General features: G+C 50.7%; 1 protein-coding gene across 5 annotated transcripts in view; it reads right to left on the reverse strand.

Moving 5' to 3' along the window:
• Positions 1-18,013, reverse strand: part of PHACTR3 (phosphatase and actin regulator 3) — a 129,156-nt gene that overhangs the window by 85,094 nt on the left and 26,049 nt on the right. Inside the window, exon 1 of one of the 5 annotated variants that reach the window (XM_045194685.3) lies at positions 12,652-13,024. The exons of 3 other annotated variants lie outside the window; for them this stretch is intronic. The gene's annotated coding sequence lies outside the window, so the exon portion shown is untranslated. Of the gene's footprint in view, positions 1-12,651; positions 13,025-18,013 lie in introns of those variants that run through there. One more of the 5 variants, XM_045194686.2, reaches the window with a different exon arrangement.

Below are 18,013 nucleotides of genomic sequence, written 5' to 3' on the forward strand. Positions count from 1 at the left end.
GTGCTCCAAGCCCAAGTCAGCAGGGCCCAGAGCCAGGCCCCCGCTGCACGGCCTCGGGCGTGGCGCAGGGGGAGGGCTCAGTGGCCATCATGCTGTTGAAAGTATACAACCTTTGTTTGCTGAGCCGAGCCAATGGTCTACACATCAGTTTTACAGAACAGCTTTCACTTAAAAAGGGTCATTTGTTGGGGCAGAGGGGGGTGGGGGAGAGAGAAGGTTAACCTCAGGAGACCTGAGGCTTTTATTTACTAGGTTCGGTCATATTGCCTGTGCACGCACCAACATGTGTCCCTGGTCCAGTGGCCCGGGTGGCTCTGTGCCAGTATCCACCTGTCCTACACGTCTACCCAGTGCTCGAGCAGGAACCCTGGAACCACCCTTAACCCCTCTGGTCTCCAGGCGGAGGGCGCAAACGTGTCCCCAAAGGTCATGACTGATGGAAGCTCACGATGAGGCCTTATTTTGAAATGGAGCCTCTGCAGATGTACTTAGATAAGTTACAGTGAGGTCACCCTGAGTTACAGTGGGCCCTAAATCCAATGACGTGTCCGTCTCAGAAGAGGAGAGAACACAGAGCCACTCCCAGGGAGCAGCCCATGAAGACAGCAGCAGAGATCACAGTAACACAGCAATGAGCCAGGAAGGCCAGCAGCCACCGGGAGCTGAGGCGGCAGGAGGGACTCTTTCCTGCACCCTGTGGAGGGGACACGGCCCTGTCCACACCTGGATGTCACGCTCCCAGGTTCCGGGACTGTGAGGCAGTACGTGTCTGCTATGTTGTGGCGGCCCCAGGACTCTCATATGCTCTCCTCCCTCCTGTCAGTTCTGCCACTGAGCCACACGAAGTTTGCCTCCTAAATCACTCTGGTTACTCCAAATCCCCCACCCTACTCTGCACCCCCAGCCCCAGGCAGGCCCCCAGAACCTCCTGCTTGGGTGTTCAAACAGGCCCCCCTTCCCACCAGCCCCTTCTGCAGAGGGTTCCCTTCAAGATGCAGATCTAATCATTGAACTCCCCGACTTGACACCCTCCGACTTCTTTCCCCTGGTTTTTGGTATAAAGTCCACACCCCTTCGCACACAGATCTCCCTCCTTCTCTCATCTCCCCCCTCTCGCTCCTCCTCTGGGAATGTCACTCCTCTGGGGAGGTGGGGGGGTCCTCCGTGGAAAGGCTGCTTCCCCAGGGAAACCAGCTTAGCTGGCCCCTGCCTCAGGCGCAGTCAGGTCTCCCTGCTGTGTCCAACTGTCCCCTGAGCTGCTCCACACACTCCGTGTGTCATTTCTCCTTCAGTGTCTGTCTCTCCCTCTAGACTGCAAGCCCCTGTGGGGTGGGACTGTCTCCTGTTACCCCCATAACCGCAGCACCATGCACAAAGCCTGGAACCCGGCCGATGCGCCATGCAGTGGGGTGAGGGAAGGAATGAATGAGAGAGTGAGTGATGACTGTCTGCAGACGCACACAGAAAGCCCTGGGGTACACGCTGATGTCTCCAAAGAGTCTCCCAGGCAGCGCCGAGTATAGCAACCACCACAGTTCCCTTCTCCAGGGGTCACAAGAAGCGGATTCAACCCAAAGCCATCCAACCAGGAGACAACGGGTCCAGAGCATGCAGGACGGTGGCCACCGGTCACCATGTGGGCAGGGGAAGCCAGGGCCGAATGGGTTTTTTGCATCATCTGACTGCCAAAGCCAGTCGTGCATACAGGCCAGATTTCCATCTGATTAGACAGCCTGACAACTCCCAGGGAGAAGCAGGTCTGTTGCTCGGTGGACAGCGTGGAGTCCCAGGGAGCCAGGGCCACAAGCGTGTTGGAAATGACACGTGATGGCTTCTTTGGCCACAGAAAGAGTGCCCCATGGAAGGTCAAGCTGGACACGCTTCCAACGTGGTTCAGAAGATTCGGCCAAACATATTGGCTGACACATGCTGCAACCCCGGGAACCAGAGAACAAAGCCCTGACGTGGGGACCCTGGAAGCTGCCCAGGGAGCATGGTGACAGAAACGGCCACTTGGACTTGTCCTGACACAGGGAATGACTTTGGGACCTCACACCCGATCACACAGCAATAAAACAATAGTCCCGCCGGAAGGGCGCACTCCCTCTCGCTCAGACTTCCTCAGGTCAGAGCGCAGTCGTGGCACCTGCTGCCGCAGAGGATCCCGGCCCTGAACCCGGTGTTCTTTCGTAATCAGGGAATGAGGGGCTTGAACACTGGGACAAGCCACCGCCTGCTTTACAGTTTTGAAATTTGACATCAGGAAAATGAGGGCCACAGTAGGAAGAGGTTCCATCAAATAGACATTCAAGCTGCCACTTCCTCTTCCTTGTCCATCAAAATATTGAAAAAGTCACCCTGGCAGTGGGCTCAGTTGGTTGGAGCAACATCCCTTACACCAAAAGGTTGCAGGTTCCATCCCTGGTCAGAGCACATAGAGGGAACAACCAATTGGTATCTGTCTGTCTCTCTTCATGCCTCTCTCTCTTCCCCCCCCCATCCCTACCTCCCTTCCCCTCTCTAAAATCAATGAGCATGCCCTCCAGTGAGGATTAAAAAAGAAAAACGCTTTTTCCGGAAGGGAAGAGATGATCTGATTCCCCTTCTGTAACTTTAACAGCAAAGGCAATGACTTTTGTAGTTTCCCCCTTTTACAAAAAAAAAAAAAAAAAAAAGACTAAATTATAGACGCTTCATAAAACAACTCACTCTCCAAGAGAACGCTGCCCTTACTGTGGATATGCAGTGCTTGCATATGACTAACATCGGCATGAAATCTGGAGTGGAAATAGTGACGAAAAGTATTATTTAAGGAGCGTGGCAGCTGACTGCTCTCACCCCTGGTGGAGTGGAGAGGGAAGTATAGGAAGGAGAAATGTGCTGCTGTGTTAATTACTTTCTGATGGCCAGGTGACACAGTACAATGTGGGCAGCCCCAGCCACAGAGAGTTTTTCCCCACTGGCGACTCCTCCCCACAGGTAAAGCAGCAAAACCAAACAACCCCTAAGACACGAAGTGCCCAAGTGAAAGGCAGCAGCCCTCAGAAGGTGGGGGGCCGAGGATGCAGCTCAACAGAAATCCATCCTGGACACTCCAGGTTTTCAGCTGATGACATCTGGGTCGCAGGGGAGAGCTGGAGGAAGCCCCTTTGAGGCGTTGCCAGCTTTCGCCAGGTGTAAGAAAGTTGCAAAGTCTGGAAGCAGAGAAGCAGGGAGACGGGCTCTTCCATGGAACATACTCTCTGACCCCTACACCTTCTGGCCAGGCTGCAACGTGGAGGAAGAACTCTCAGGGGTCGGAAAGCTGGTACCAAAGATGCAAAGCACAAAGAGACCCCTCAGGGCTCAGAGCCCACGCCATGCTGAGGGAAAACCCCGACCCTGCTTTGAAAACACTGGAAGCTAGTAGTGAGCTGAATCAAAGTATATATATACACACACACACACACACACATATATATATACACACACACATACATATATATGTATATATAGTGGTATATAGCAATATATAGCAATATATAGTGATATAACTATATCTATCTATATCTATATCTATATATATTTTTTTAAGCCCAGACTCAGTTCAACAACAGGCAAGATTGACTCAAGGCTCTGCTCTGATAGCCTGAATGAAGAGGAACATACTGGTACATGATACAAAATTTCTGACATGTAGTAAAAAAATTATATAAGATGCATGAAAAGGCAATAAAATGTTCCAGGATCAAGAGGAAACAGGAGAAGACCCCGAAATAGCCTCGCTATTAAAATGATAGATAGGGACTTTAAAATAACTATGATAAAAGTTCTAAAGAATGGTGTGTGACAGGTGAGCAATGTGTCTGAAGGGATGGAGAACTGAGATACATAGAAAATACAACAATGATCCACGTGGAAATGCTACAATGAAAGGCACAGTGTTGGAAATGAGCCATTCCTTATGTGGGCTGAATTACAGACTGGGAAGAGCATTGGAAATGATTGGTGAACCTGAAGACCGGCGTAGGAGGCTGGTAGATCCGTGATAGCCATAAGCTAAAGAGTAGGTCAGCTAATTTATCAACAAAAGAGACAGCTAAGAATAGCCCTCTTGGCCTTGGCCTCAAAAAATAACTTTGCAAAGGAACCAAACTTCATCGAATCAGGCTGTGGAGGAATTTAAGCCCCTAGACATTTTGACAATTGCAGAGCAATTGGCTGGCAGGTAATGGAGCCTAACAGCTTGGCAGAATAGCAACAGAGGCAAACAGATTGACAGAGAAATTAGGAAGAGAGACCAGCGAAAACCTCCACCACCTCAGGGTGACTCTGTGCACCTCCAAAGCTGTAACTTCTGAGACTTCACACCAAGGGCACCACACTGTCGGGGGAGAAAACCATAAAATCGCCAATCTAAGTCACAAAACGTGAACAAGAAAACAGTTAAGTGCAAGGGAAGGGAAAAATCAATATCCAGTGTTGCTGTAAAATAAAATGTGTAAACAGGAAAATATGACCAATTCATAAGGAAAAAAGCAGACAACAGAAACTGTCTATGAAACAGCTCAAATGTCAGGCTTATCAAAGATCTCAAAGCAACTATTATAAATATGTCCAAAGAACTGAAAGAAACCATTCTTTTTTAAAGATTTTATTTGTTTATTTTTAGAGAGGGGAAGAGAAATAGAAAGAGAGGGAGAGAAACATCAATGTGTGGTTGTCTCTTGAGTACCCACTACCAGGGACCTGGCCCGCAACCCAGGCATGTGCCCTGACTGGGAATCGAACCAGCAACCCTTTGGATCACAGGCCGTCACTCAATCCACTGAACCCACCAGCCAGGGATAAAAGAAACCATTCTGAAAGAGGAATTGGGAGGTATAATAACAATGGCTTATCAGAGAGAGACTACCAATAAAGAGATAGAAATTACTTTTTAAAAGCCTAATGGAAATTTTGGAGTTGAAAATTACAATAACTAAAATGAAAAAGTCACTAGAGGGGATCAGCAGGAACTTTGGACTTGCAGAATAATCACCAAACTTGATGAGAGATCATTCAATCTGAAGAACAGAGAGATAAAGAATTTTTAAAAATTGAGAAAAATAAACAGGCTCAGCAAATTTTGGGTCACCTTCAAGTGCTTCAAGTGCAGCAACAAACGTGAATCAAGGGAGAACCAGAAAGTACAGAGGAAAGAGCAGAAAGAACGGTGGAAGAAACAATGGCCAGAACTCCCCAAATTTGACTTAATTTACATGTCCAAGGAGCTTCATGGGCTCCAAACAGGATAAATCCCATGAGATCCAAATCCAGACACAGATGTTGAAAGAGAAAGACACAGAAAATCTTGAAAGTAAGAAGAGATGATGACCAGTCACACAGAAGGGAAACCCGAGAAGACAAACAGCTTCCCATCCGAAACAGTCAGCCTTCAAGGTGGCAGTGGGTGCCATATTCAAACTGATCGAAGACAAAGCCGTCAACCGAGAATCTAATATCCAGCAAAACTATCTTCCCAAAGTGAAGCTGAATTAAAGACATCCCCACATAAATAAAACAGAATTTGTTGTTGGCAGACCTGCCTTATAAGAAATGCGAGGAAAGATTTTCAGGCTGAAAGCAAGTGACATTAGACAGTCATTTAAATCTACACACGCACACACACAACACCCACACGAGTAATTATGTGATTATAAAAGCATGAATGTGTGTTACTTCTGCTTTCTTCTGTTAACTGATTTACAAACCAACTGCCTAAGACACAGGTGGCAAACACAAGGCCCGTGGGCCGAATCCGGCCCTCTGCCTTGTTTCTACCCCGCGGCAGCGCCGAGCTCCTTGCCCCTAGTTAAGGAGCAGTTAACGTTTGTACAGTCCTAACATGACATTCGGCCCTTTGAAGGCCACCACGAGGCTGATGTGGCCCCGGTGACAACGAGTCCGATGCTGCTGGCCTAAGAGGACACAAACACATATGTACACACGTGTAGTACTGGGCCGATAAAATACAGAAATGTACTGTGTGTGACAGTAACGATACAAAGAGAGTGTGTGGGCACAAAGCTGCGTTTGGGGTAAGGACTCACACCAGATGGCAACTTGCATTCACAGGAACAAATGAACAGAACCAGAAATGGTAAATTTTAAAAAAGGCAGTTAATATAACAAGCTCTAACTGTACAGTTACTAACCTTTATTCTCTTAGCTTCTTTAAAAGACGTAAATTCACGTAAAGTAATAATTATAACTGTAAGTTTGCAATACATATATATGTAATATGAGCTGGTAGCCTAGCAATATATAATGGTGACCAATTATTTTGAAAATACGTTGAAGGCATTCCTTCTTATAACTCTGACATCTTTCAATCAGTCCTGGTCGTCACTCTGTTTGGCATGCAAGTAGTGCCTCTTACCCATCAGGAAATCATTCAATGTAATTCCTATATTCTTTTGACATAACCCCGTTAATTTTGGATACTGTCCTTGCTTTTTAGCCTAATAAACTCTTCCCAACTAGGCATCACTCATTTCTCCAATGGGGAGAAATGACTGGGGAGGCACTCTGCTCCCCGGCTACCGGAAGTGGTGTCTGGTGCGTGAAATCTGGGCAGTTGTGTGTCTGTTGCTATATTGCTGCTTCTAGGCCTTTTCAGTGGACAGAGTCTACAGTAAACATTTTTAAGAGCAAAGAATATCATGAATTTAGACCGTTATTTCCAATCCAAATTTAAGGTTAAGCAATCGTGATTCCTAACATTACTATATTCCTATTTGCTCTCTCCAAAATCATTCATAGAACAATGTCAAAGTAACAATATCAATACTATAGCTCAGACCACTAATGAATGGGGTTTTGGGTTTCCTTGTGTTATTTACATGTGTGTGTCCTTAAACTACTCTCCAGTAGGGACGGGCAGTGACAATACTGGGTGGTAAAGTCGCTGGAAGAAATTCTCTCTCCAATGTTAAGCTACCAACTGAGGTTCAGTTTCCCTATCTGTTTCAGTTTGTCCCTTTTTTCACTTAACTCTTTGAATATGTAAAATAGTTACACGTTTCAAAAACTCAAGGTCATGTAATAAAGTGCGGTCACAGACATCTCCATTTTAGGTCTGGGCTCTACCCTGTGGGCTCCCTTTCCTGTCCACGAGCATTTCTCTTAGTTTTTGCTTTATGTTTCCAGTGTGGCTTTTGGACAGTAAGTACACAATGCGCATGCGCATGCACACCTCCTCCCTCCTCCTCACACAAGCGGCAGGGCACCACCAACACGTCCACCCGTTGCTGTTTCCCCCACTCGACGGTGCCTCCTGGAGTGCATGCACGCAGCGGGGGAGCGTGCAAGCCCTCCCCCACGTGTGGGCATACCATTGTTTATCCCACCAATCCACTCTTCGGGAACGTGGGTTGTCACCGACAGAATGAGAAATTGAATAGCCTCGCGTATGTGCTGTTTTATAATTTGCCAAGGTATTTTGGGATAGATTTCCAGAAATGGGATTGCTGGTTCTGAGGATAACTGCATCCGTAATTTTTGCCAAACACAACCAAATTTCCTTCCCTAAGTTTATATGGCTAGTTTGTAACGACAGTATAACATGGTGTTTTTAATTTTTTAAATACCTATTTTTGTATTTTTTACTGATTAATACATACTGGCAGGATATTTTGGTGACCAATTATGGAGGCAATACAATAGTTCATAATTCACTACACACTCCCGTGGCTTGGTGTATTCTAGCCTCTGATGTAAAAAAACAACTGCACTGCTTTAAAGATGTGACCGGAACGGGTCGATTTTTTAAAGTAATGCACACGCACAGAAAGTAAACATATGTAACCAGCAGCCAGAAGGGGCGAAGCCTAACCTCTGGACACAGCTGTGCAGACGGGTGTTCATTTTGTTGAAGCAGCAAACATCACAGATGGAGTTAAGCCCCAGGGCAACCCCAGGAGCCCAGTCCCAAGTCCCACCTTGTGCAGAGGCAAAGCCTGCAGCAACTGAAGGGCAGCTGCCTGCCTGCCTGCCTGCCTCCCTTCCAAGGCGATGGCCTCGCCCGAGTTTTGCTGTTGAATCCCTGCTATGAGAAGCACCCTTGGGTTTCCCCTGGGTGTGATTTTCTCCAGGGCGACGGCCTGGATAGGTATCGCGGGACTGCAGTGATTTGAATCCGGTAGAGACACCATATCGCTCTCCAAAGTGGTCGCACCCTCTTACGCTAACATGGGCGGTGCATAAAGCTTCCATTTCTCCAAACTTCGCCAACCCTCGCCAGGATTATATGCTTTTACTTTTGCCGGTCTGATGTGTGGAAATGGTATCTCATTTTAATTTGCATTGAATGAGATCCCATTTTAAAACAAGCATCTCTCTTTAATGGTAGAAGTTGCTTTCAATTGGCTTTTTAAAATTAATTTTTACTCCCACAGGAAAAATCAACACAGTGCAAAAGACAGAGAACAGCTTTCTACATTCATTTTCTTCCCCAAGAACTTAGCATCTTCCTAGCTGCTACTTTTTATGTAAATGTTAGGTGCGTGCCAATATAATGCACACACTTTATTAATTTTAGAGAAAAATGCAGGCAGAACCAGGCACACCCACTTGGAATTCCCCCCAGTTGGTATTTGAATTGATGACTCTCTCGATGTTTAAATGTCTCTTTGTTTTCCATGTTTCAGAGCTGAAACACGGGTTTCCGCCATCCCTGTCTTAGAAAATGCGGCTGAAAACTGCTCCACGTTTTGCACTGTGAGTCCTACTCTGTACCCAGAGCCTGACGTATCTCCCTCTTCCTAGTGCGACTTTTGTACGCTCGCTTTCCAAAAGGAAATTCCTCCCCTGCCCCTATATATTTCTATACCCATAAAAAAGAGGTGTATATCTATAAATTATTCAACTATACTTTGACATGTGCGCCAAATTTACCTTTGACCTCCAGGGGAAATACTCAGTATACAGGAAAATACCACGTGACTTTCAACACTGAAAAAACTGGAAATCTGCCAGTTAGCAAGTGCGCAATAAAACCTCTGAAAAACTCAAGTCGATCAAATGAAAGCTGACGCATAAAAGCATGTTCTCACTGCAGACAAAGGCAATGTGGAAAGCCACATTAGGAGGATTTTGCTTCTTATTTTTAACATGTGAAGGTAAATAATGATCGGCGCTTAGGGGGCAATTTGTATCTTGTAACGGAAGGTACTGCAGTTTATTGGTGGCACTTCTATCCTACAAGAAATGTTGTACTATTAAATATTACTGAGTCGTGAACTGTAAAAACTCTTCAAAACAATCAATTTGCACTGGCATCTGAGTTTGTAATAGGAATAAGCACTTCTAACTTTGATTCTAACAGAGCGATGCTTTTTAATAGGTTGAAGTACAGAGAAATTCTTTAAACCCAAATAAAAATAAACAAAGTAAACAAAACTTCAAATATCCATTATAGTACCACAAAAGCCATCTTGTCTAATTGAGCCCCTAATTTACAAGAAATACATGAAGTTAGTTCTCACTTCACATCACCAATAGCTTCTTGGAAACAGCAACTTTAAGGAAAACGACATAGAAGCCAATTTGACCACAGGTTAACGGACAAAAACAAGAGTTAATCTCCTACAGCTCATTCATGGTCATAGAAACACCACCAAACTTCCAAATAATCTCCCAAAACGCTCCTAATATTAAACATTGAAATCAATGTGAGTTATACATCCATTTAGGAAAGATTCATGAAGACAAGTAAAATTCTTTTCCAACCTGCTTACTCCAGTTCAGCTCCAGTGTGGGTGACCGGACCCTCTCCCGGCATCCCAGGAGACAAAAGGGACCCACTCTGGAAGGGGCACCCTTCCGTCCATCACTGGGTCACGCACACCCACACGCACTCACACTGGGACGAGTCTGACACACTGGTTCCCCTAGCGTGCACATCTGCGGGCGGTGGGAGGACACCCACGCGGGCACGTGCGGGCACGCAACGGCACACAGATCACGCTGACCGAAACGGCGTTGCTTCAGGACCTGCTGTGCTGTGTTCAGAGAAAGAAGGCACGAGGCTGCTGCCTGTGGTTGATCCTTTGTCCAGTTCCCACCATTCATGCACATGACTGTGTACGAGAGAGACCCTACTATAATGTGCACCTTGAAACATCTTTTAAGAAAAATACATTTCTCTGTCTTAGCTGGATCTCTATAACCGTCAAGCGTTAAATAGGGTCATTTTGCTCTAATCATGGCTATAATAACTTTTATAACAATTTCATAGATGGGTTATTTGCTATTTGCTTTTCCATATGCTTACCATAAAATTTCAGTCTCATTAGTCTGTTTTTTTAAATGTGAGGCCAACTCATAGAAATAAAACTCAGAAATTAACTCAACCAAGTGAACAATTACCCAACACATAGTAAACTCTGGGGGGAGATCATCTGATTCTTTATCGTACTCCTATGTCGACGACGCTCAGCTTGGTGGAGCTGGAGAAACTGGAGCTTCAACGTCCACACATCATGGCTTGTCATTTCAGCACGGGGCTGGCAGTCAGAGGGACGTGAGCTCTCCCAGGGACTAGCAAGTCTTCAGGAGGAGGGAAGGACCAAGTCATCCTCCCGGGGGCAAAGCGGCAGGTCTGCCCACACTCGGAGAGTGAGTGGCTCTCTCCCCCTCCCCCCAGGATGCAGAGCACCCAATCCATCACTTTACTAATCCAGTGTGTCCTCTTTAATTGGTGCCAAAAGGACGTGACAGTGACGGATGCTCGTGAGCTGAGGAGAGGACAGACTCCGCATTCAGCACCAAGGTCAGCGCAAGCTTGTTCTGGGGCAGGGACACGGATGTGTCCTCAACCCCAGAAGGTCAAGTCTTCCAGCTCCCTCTCCCCACACCCCAGCCCACACTGGCCCTGGGCTCTCCAGTCCCAAGCCATCCTCTTGCTGGTTAAGGAGACACGGGGTCCTGTGAAAGAAGACTTACGAAGACTCTGAGATAGACTTGTCATTGCTACTCGACAGCCACAACTCCCTTTCTGGTTGCAGCCCCTGGGGTCCCCACCCTGGCCCACTTAGTTCATCTGACTTGAGAGAGGCTGACCACCTCCAGGCAGACAAAACATGGTTCCCTGGAGTTATGGCTTGTTTTGATTTTGAACTAATAGGAAACAGAAACTCTCTTATGTCCCCGAGTTGGCTGGCTGGAGCCTGAAGCCGGTGAGGGTCCCTGGAAGAAGGAAGAGCTTCCCTGGACTAATGGCATCCGTCAGCCAATAAACACCTTCCACGGCGAAGTGAGAGTGGCTTGGTTCTCAGAAGCCACTAAAGCCACGTGAAGCTGAAAGCATCTTGACTGATATGATGAAGGCGCTTCTGACGGGAAGGCACCCAGCCTACCTCCCCCATAAACAAGCCAGGAGAAGGTTTCAGCCCTTGAAGGAAAGGCAGAAACGAAAATAACGCAAACCCTGGAGTTCAGAGATGAGGAAATGGAGCTGAGGAAGTGCACTGACAGCCACACGCACAGCAGGGGTGGACTGGGACCTAGATTCAGACCCTGAGCCTTACTGCGGCATTCAGGAAGCCCGGCAGCAGTCGGGACGGCGTGCAACACGACTTTGGACAGGGTATGTGAGGCACGTGGGTGCGTGTGGCGCTAACACTCTCCTTTCCCTCCAGGAACGCAGGGCTCCTCTGTCCAAGGGGTTAGTGGGAGCAGGAGCGGAAGGGACAAAAAGGGAAGAAGGGACTGGGGCCCCAGGCTGCCTCTCCATCGGGCTTTCACCAGGTGAACACTGTTACTGTCCTCATTGTCCCAAACAGGGCACTGAGCCACAGAGGTGAAGTAACCAGCCCCAGTGGAAGGGCTGGGACCCCCCTGTAGGACACCTGGTTCTGGGGCTCCCCGGGCCACCACAGCCAGAGTCCCTCTGCAAAATAAGATGAACCCTCACTGTCCAATTCTAGCCACTCAAAACCTCAAAATGTCCCCTTGGGCTACAAACCCTTCCATGGGCTTCATGAAGTCCACTGAATGTATTTCACAGGCGATAAAATGAAGACCCAAAGCTTTGAACAGAATAGCTACAGAATAACAAGAACATGAGTGGGTCAACCTAGCAAAGAAATAATGTAAAAATTAGACATTTCCAATAACTTTATACAGTTGAGTAGTTTTGGAGAAAACATTGTCTGGAAAATTCAAAATGACAAGGTAGGAACCTCTTCGTTAATCTGTTACAAAGTCTTCGCTTTGGTAGGAATCTCCTGTCTTCATGTTCTAAATAATTAATCGTGTTATCCATTAACCTGCAACTGCTACCCCGCTCACAGAACCACTGTCTAAAGCCACGGGGGGCAATAAATTATAGCCTGGGTGTCTCACTGTTACAATCAACCAGGTTCGAGCAGCTCCCCAGGATGCCTTTCACGGTGACTTCCGGAGCCCCCCGTGATGCGCAAACCCAGGCAACAGAAAAGCATCCAAGCAAAACCCCACTTTTATGAAGAAAGCCTGAGCCCCTGGCACCCCGTACGTCACAGGGAGTTCTACAGGTCCTTCCAGAAACGGGTCCCCCACAGTTGTCCCTCTCATCCCCTCATCCACTCCCATGGTCCTGTGAGGATGCTCTGCTTTCAAAAACCTTCAGGAACTGTCATCAGGCAGTACCTGCAGACAGGCAGGGAGGCGAGTTGTCTTCTGGGGTCTCCGGGGTCTCCAGGCTCGGAAGGACAGAGCGCGATGGCGGGGGAGGGAGGCATGTACTTGGATGCCATCAGGCCTGCAATGGGGGCAAAGCCCTTGCTTCTTCCCCGGGCCTGCGAGTGGTAGAGCCCCAAGGGAACCTGCCACTTTGTCTTGAGCAGTCCCACCTGGGCACACCCGCCTCACACACACCGCGGCACCCGGGCCAGCCTCACCTCCAGGAGACCAGCCTTCTCATCCCCTCGCAGCTTGCCTTCAGGCTGGGTCTGTCCCCAGGCTGGCCCACCTGGGCAGGTAGGGCAACAGCCATGCCAGGCTCACCTCCTCCCAGCTCAGTGCCTCGTAGTGGACAGAAAATACCTCTTTCCCAAACCTCCAGCTGAACCCTGGAATGGACTCGATGGTTGACCTAAGTCACGTGTCATCCAAGGTCCACTCACAACAGGCAAGGGCCATGGAGGGACACAGGAGGTGTGTTCTTCACAACCGGACAGTAAGGGCCCGTGGGGAAAAGGAGTGTGCTCCTAGGTCTCCCGGCTCTGCTGCTCAACCCCACAGATCCTGGCAACGGGAAACCGAGTTGGCAGTGCCCAAGGCTCCCTGAGGCCTGTGAGGGGCACACAGATGAGAGGCCAGAGTGGACACAGCCCCCGAGGATGAAGGTGGGGGCGGGAGGGACAGCCAGGAGGGCGCCCCGGCTCACGGCCCCTGCTCAGCCCAGGCTGCTCCCCTCGGGAAAAGACAGAGTAGCCACAGACTGCACGTGGCTTCTGGGAGCATGAGGACATCTCCAAGGCATGGGAGTCCCGGTTTGTGCAGCCACACCCACAACCCTCAGCCTGTCAGTCCATGCCAGCCTGTGGTGACATTCCCCAGTCCCCACGAAACGTTCTTGGCTCTGCCCACCTTAGAAGACGCACCTTGATGGAGCGGGTAGCTTTCCTGATTCACTGGATCTGAAATTCCGTTTAGGAAATGATCATTGGCTGTTTCTTTTGTTTCTTCATCATTGTCTTTTTGTTTTTAAACATCCTGATTTGACCAAAATGCAAAAGCTGGCCACCTGGGCTCACCCTCCCTTGCCACGGAGCCGCCTTTGACAACAGGACGGGATGAGTGCTCCTGTCCCCTCTCCGCCCTCCACTGTCCTGCAGGGACTCTGGGCTCCTGTCACTGGAGAGAGGCTGGCAGCAAGCTTGCATGGGGGTGAGGGTGCAGGGACTGAAGACGAGAGCACTCCGGCCAGCAGCCCTGTGCCCTGGAAGCTCATTGGAAATGCAGAGTCTCGGGCCCCAGCCCAGGCCAGGCCAATGAGTCAGAATCCACATGCCGACAGCGTGCCCGGGGCACCCTGTGCACAGACAAGTTTGAGAAGCACTGGGCCAGCCTTTAGCTGTACCTCTTCTTGCTAATGAGGCCACAAAAAGGCCCTTGAGTGTGGGCACTTGCTTCTGGATTTTTTGCAGAGACCACACTTCCCTGAGAATGCTGCTCTCCCAGCACGGGGGCCCATTCCACACCATTCGCTCTGCTAAACCCACACACTGACTTCCATTCTGTTCAGACGGCCAACAACAGCCCCAAAGCCCACCTCGCACACCAGGTCCTGTGCCTAAGGTCACCTCACCCCAGGATCCTGACAGACTGATCCCATGTCCTTCGTGACCTTCCCATCAGCTCCCTCCACCCATCCCTGTCTCCACTGCAGACATAACTTCCTTCTCGGACTCCCGAGCACACCAGGAGCCTCCTGAGGCTTACCACCCCATCACTGTGCCAACGTCTCCTCGACTGAGGGGCGTCCTAGTAGAGGAAGGAGATGGACGGTCTCTTCCCTCTGTGGGACAGAGGGGAGTACCGGTGGCGAACTGAACTGTGTGTCCCCGACACTCGTGTTGGGGCCCTAACCCCCAGCACCTCAGGGTGTGAGCTTACTGGGCATCAGGCCCCCAGAGGTGCACCAGTCAGAATGAGGATGTCCAGATGTGGCCCAGTTTCTGCTCATGAAGTCACCCTTCTGTGCTGTTGTCACAATGGCCCCAGAAGGGGAGGGGACAGAAAAGGACAAGCCATCTCTTTGGCCCTGGTCTTTCTACGCAGTAGGGACCACGGAAGCAGGGGCCTGGGGGTTGAGAGGATGTTGTCACCAGCCCCGGGACCATGGGGGCAGCACAGCGACCATGGGGGCAGCACAGCAGAGAGTCGGGAAGTGCCAGCTTCAATCACCCGGGGCCAGGGCCATCGCAGGAGCCAAAGATGCTTTTATCTGAAGTAGTCTCACCTGACTGTGGCCAAGCTTTCAGTGCAATAACATTGCATGCAACCACCACCAAACCGCAGTGCACAGGAAGCTGGGAGCACCAGCTGTAGCACGGGCACAGCTGCAGGATTTCCCAGCCTGTCTGCTGGGGTCTGCTGGCGCACTCAGAGGGATGAGGCTCCCGTGGGCAGAAGCTGGGGGGCTCTGGGTTGTTTCCATATGAGTTTAAAACAATTGCAAAAGGAAAAGTTTAGAAAATGTGCAGGAATTCAAAAAGCCAAGCCTTGACTCCTTCACTCACCACCACCTCGGCTCAGGGCTCCGCTCACCTTTGCCTTACTAACATGCCCTCCAGTTTTCGGCAAAGCCAGCCTCCTCCTGGCCCATCTGAACACAGTGGTGGGGAGCCTCCAGAACGTGCATCCACCCACAGGCAGGTGTGGAGCCCCCCAGCAGCCAGGAGACAGTGGAGCAATCCCCCGGCCACTTCATCTCTTTGTTCACTTGTTCAGACGGAGCCCAGGAGAGGGCAGGGCTTCGACATCCCCAGGGGATTGGAGCCCGGCCCGGAGCCCAGAGCGAAGGGCTCATTCACGGTGGACACTGAGCTCCTGCAGAGACCCGGGCGCAGGGCTCCCTTTCTGTGAAATGCCTAATTTTATTTTCTAGCCATTGGTCCCTCTTCCAGAGCCGCCCTTGGCCTGCCTCAATGACGGGCCTTGTCCCCGGGGAGCACAAAGCTGCCTTTGCCTGGGGAGCCAAGAGGAGGGATACCACAGCTGGGGGGCGTCTCCCCGCGGTGACTGGCCCCATTCTTCCCCAGCACTCGGGGTTGGCCTGCCAGGGAGCAGGGCTCCCAGCTCCTCGGTGCCTCTGCCCAGACGGGCGGAAGGTGAAAGCAAGTCCTGGGGAGGACATGGGAGAGAGGCACAGTCCCTGGGCCATCCTGGGCTAACATGTCTCAGCAACCAGAAACTTCTAGGCAGAATCCATAAGAAGGAGGGACTCACCTGTCACCTAGGGCGCTGAAGCAGGGACAAGACTCTAACTGGACAGGAATGCTGAAGAAGGGTGAAGGGAGGCAAGTGATGGGTGAATGGTAGAATGGATGGATGGATAGACAGATGATAGCAGATAAACAGATATAGAAACTGTACATGGATACAGATAGATGATAGATGGATAGATAGATTTAAAAAAAGGAAAGAGAGAAAGGGAGGGAAAGAAGGAAGGAGAGGGCCAGTTGATGCTCCTTAAACGGGAAGGCACAGCTGAATTCTGGATGCCGGGTGGGCAGCCTAACTGATGCTGTCTGGTCCCAGGTACGTGCACACACCGCTCCCCAAGCCCATGCACCATTTCCACTTGGCACCTGCTCAGTCTCCGGGTCAGACCCTGCCAGACTCCCAGTCTGCCCACCCCCATGCGCCCCATCACTGTCCAGGACAGCCCCCTTCCCCAGGTGCGCAGGCAAACCCCCTGGTCACCCTTATTCCCTCGCTCGTTCGCTCGTTCGTTCACACACACACACACACACACACACACACACACACACCCCACACCCCACACTTCTCCCCACAGATCTGATCCTTCAGCAAATCCCTACCTTCCCAATCTTGGTTTTGGTTTGATTTCCCCTGAAAACAGCTCAAGGGGGCCTTAAGAGCAGGCCACTTAAATGGAAGGTGATGCCGGAAAGCAGGAGGGAGGGTGAAGTGGGAGGGAGGGCACAGCGGGAGGGAGGGCAGAAAACCTCCCTTGGGCACAGTCTCAAGATCACTGCTGGGGTGGGGGGAGGGTTTGATTGTGTAAGAGCTCCAAGAACTGCCTGCGGGAAGGAGGGGAGGCTGGGACGTGAACCCTCTCCCTCAGGTGAGGATGACCCCTCGGCATTAGCTCCCTGGGCTCTGGCCGCTTTTGCTGTGTGTGAGAAGGTCCGGGCACCGGCCACCCCTGAGCGAGGCCTGGGCCGCGTGAGCTGGTATGTCTCTGACCTCCCCCAGGGAGATGGGGGGTAACATCTGCCAAGTCCACGGTGCCAATTCCAAGCTTCCAGCATGAAATCCAGCAGCTCAAGACGCCTCTGACCACACAGGTCCAGCTTCAGGGTGCCAGTATGGGCGCCACAGCACAGTCCTCATCGCCCACTGTGCAGGCGCGGGCTGGGGCCACCACGGGGACAGGCCGAGGTGCTCCCAGGGAGGGGGCCACAGGCACCAGAGCCATCTGCTGCAGACAGCGTGCTCCAGGCTGCCACAATGGGATGACATGACCCCCACTCCTGCGCTGCCCGGTACAGCCTGATGTCCACCGTGCGGCCAGACCAACCCCTTTCCAAGTGTGAGCTCTGGGCCTCAGCCCATCCCAGCCCCTTGACCCCCAGCCTCAATCACAAATTCCACGGACAGAGTGTGGGTGAATTTCATCGTTGAGTTCCCCGTGAAGGGACTGTGAGGAACAAGTGGCTCGAAGTCCTGGATTGAGCCCCTTGAAAATCCGGTCCAGCCCTGGGACCCTTGGGGGCTGCCCCCCCCACCAGTGTGAGGGAAGCCATCTCCCAGTATTGGCTCTCCAGAGGTCCCTGAACCCTCATGCCACCCACCCTGCCCCTCTGCTTCCTGCCTCCTGGCCTTTATGTGGGCCACTGCTCTGCCCAGCACACTTGTCCCTTCCCACCTGGGCTGGCTCACTCCAACCACCTTGCAGCTCTCAACTCAAGCACTGTTTTCTTTAGACGTCTTGTCTGAGCCCCGCCTCCCCCCTGCCAGCCCCTTCACAGCCCCTGGGCTGCCCTTACCGGGCATGACTGGGCATCTGCCTGTGGGGTGCTAAGTCCAAGGCCCGCCCTGCCAGCCCACTCCATGGGGATGGGGAAGGGTCTCTTCTCTCTGCCATGTCCCTGCCCCTGGTGTCACACCTGGCTCAGCAGGGGGCACTCGGGGTTCCATGAATGGAGGAGGAAGGGGGAAGGGAGGAAAGAGAACCTCACTTCCAGTAAGTTGTCCATCTTGGGTATGACTTCTTTTTTCCACCCAAGCTCTTGACCCCTTTGGGGGCAGAAATCAT

The sequence above is a fragment of the Desmodus rotundus genome, chromosome 6, assembly GCF_022682495.2.
Source record: "Desmodus rotundus isolate HL8 chromosome 6, HLdesRot8A.1, whole genome shotgun sequence".
Taxonomy (NCBI): domain Eukaryota; kingdom Metazoa; phylum Chordata; class Mammalia; order Chiroptera; family Phyllostomidae; genus Desmodus; species Desmodus rotundus.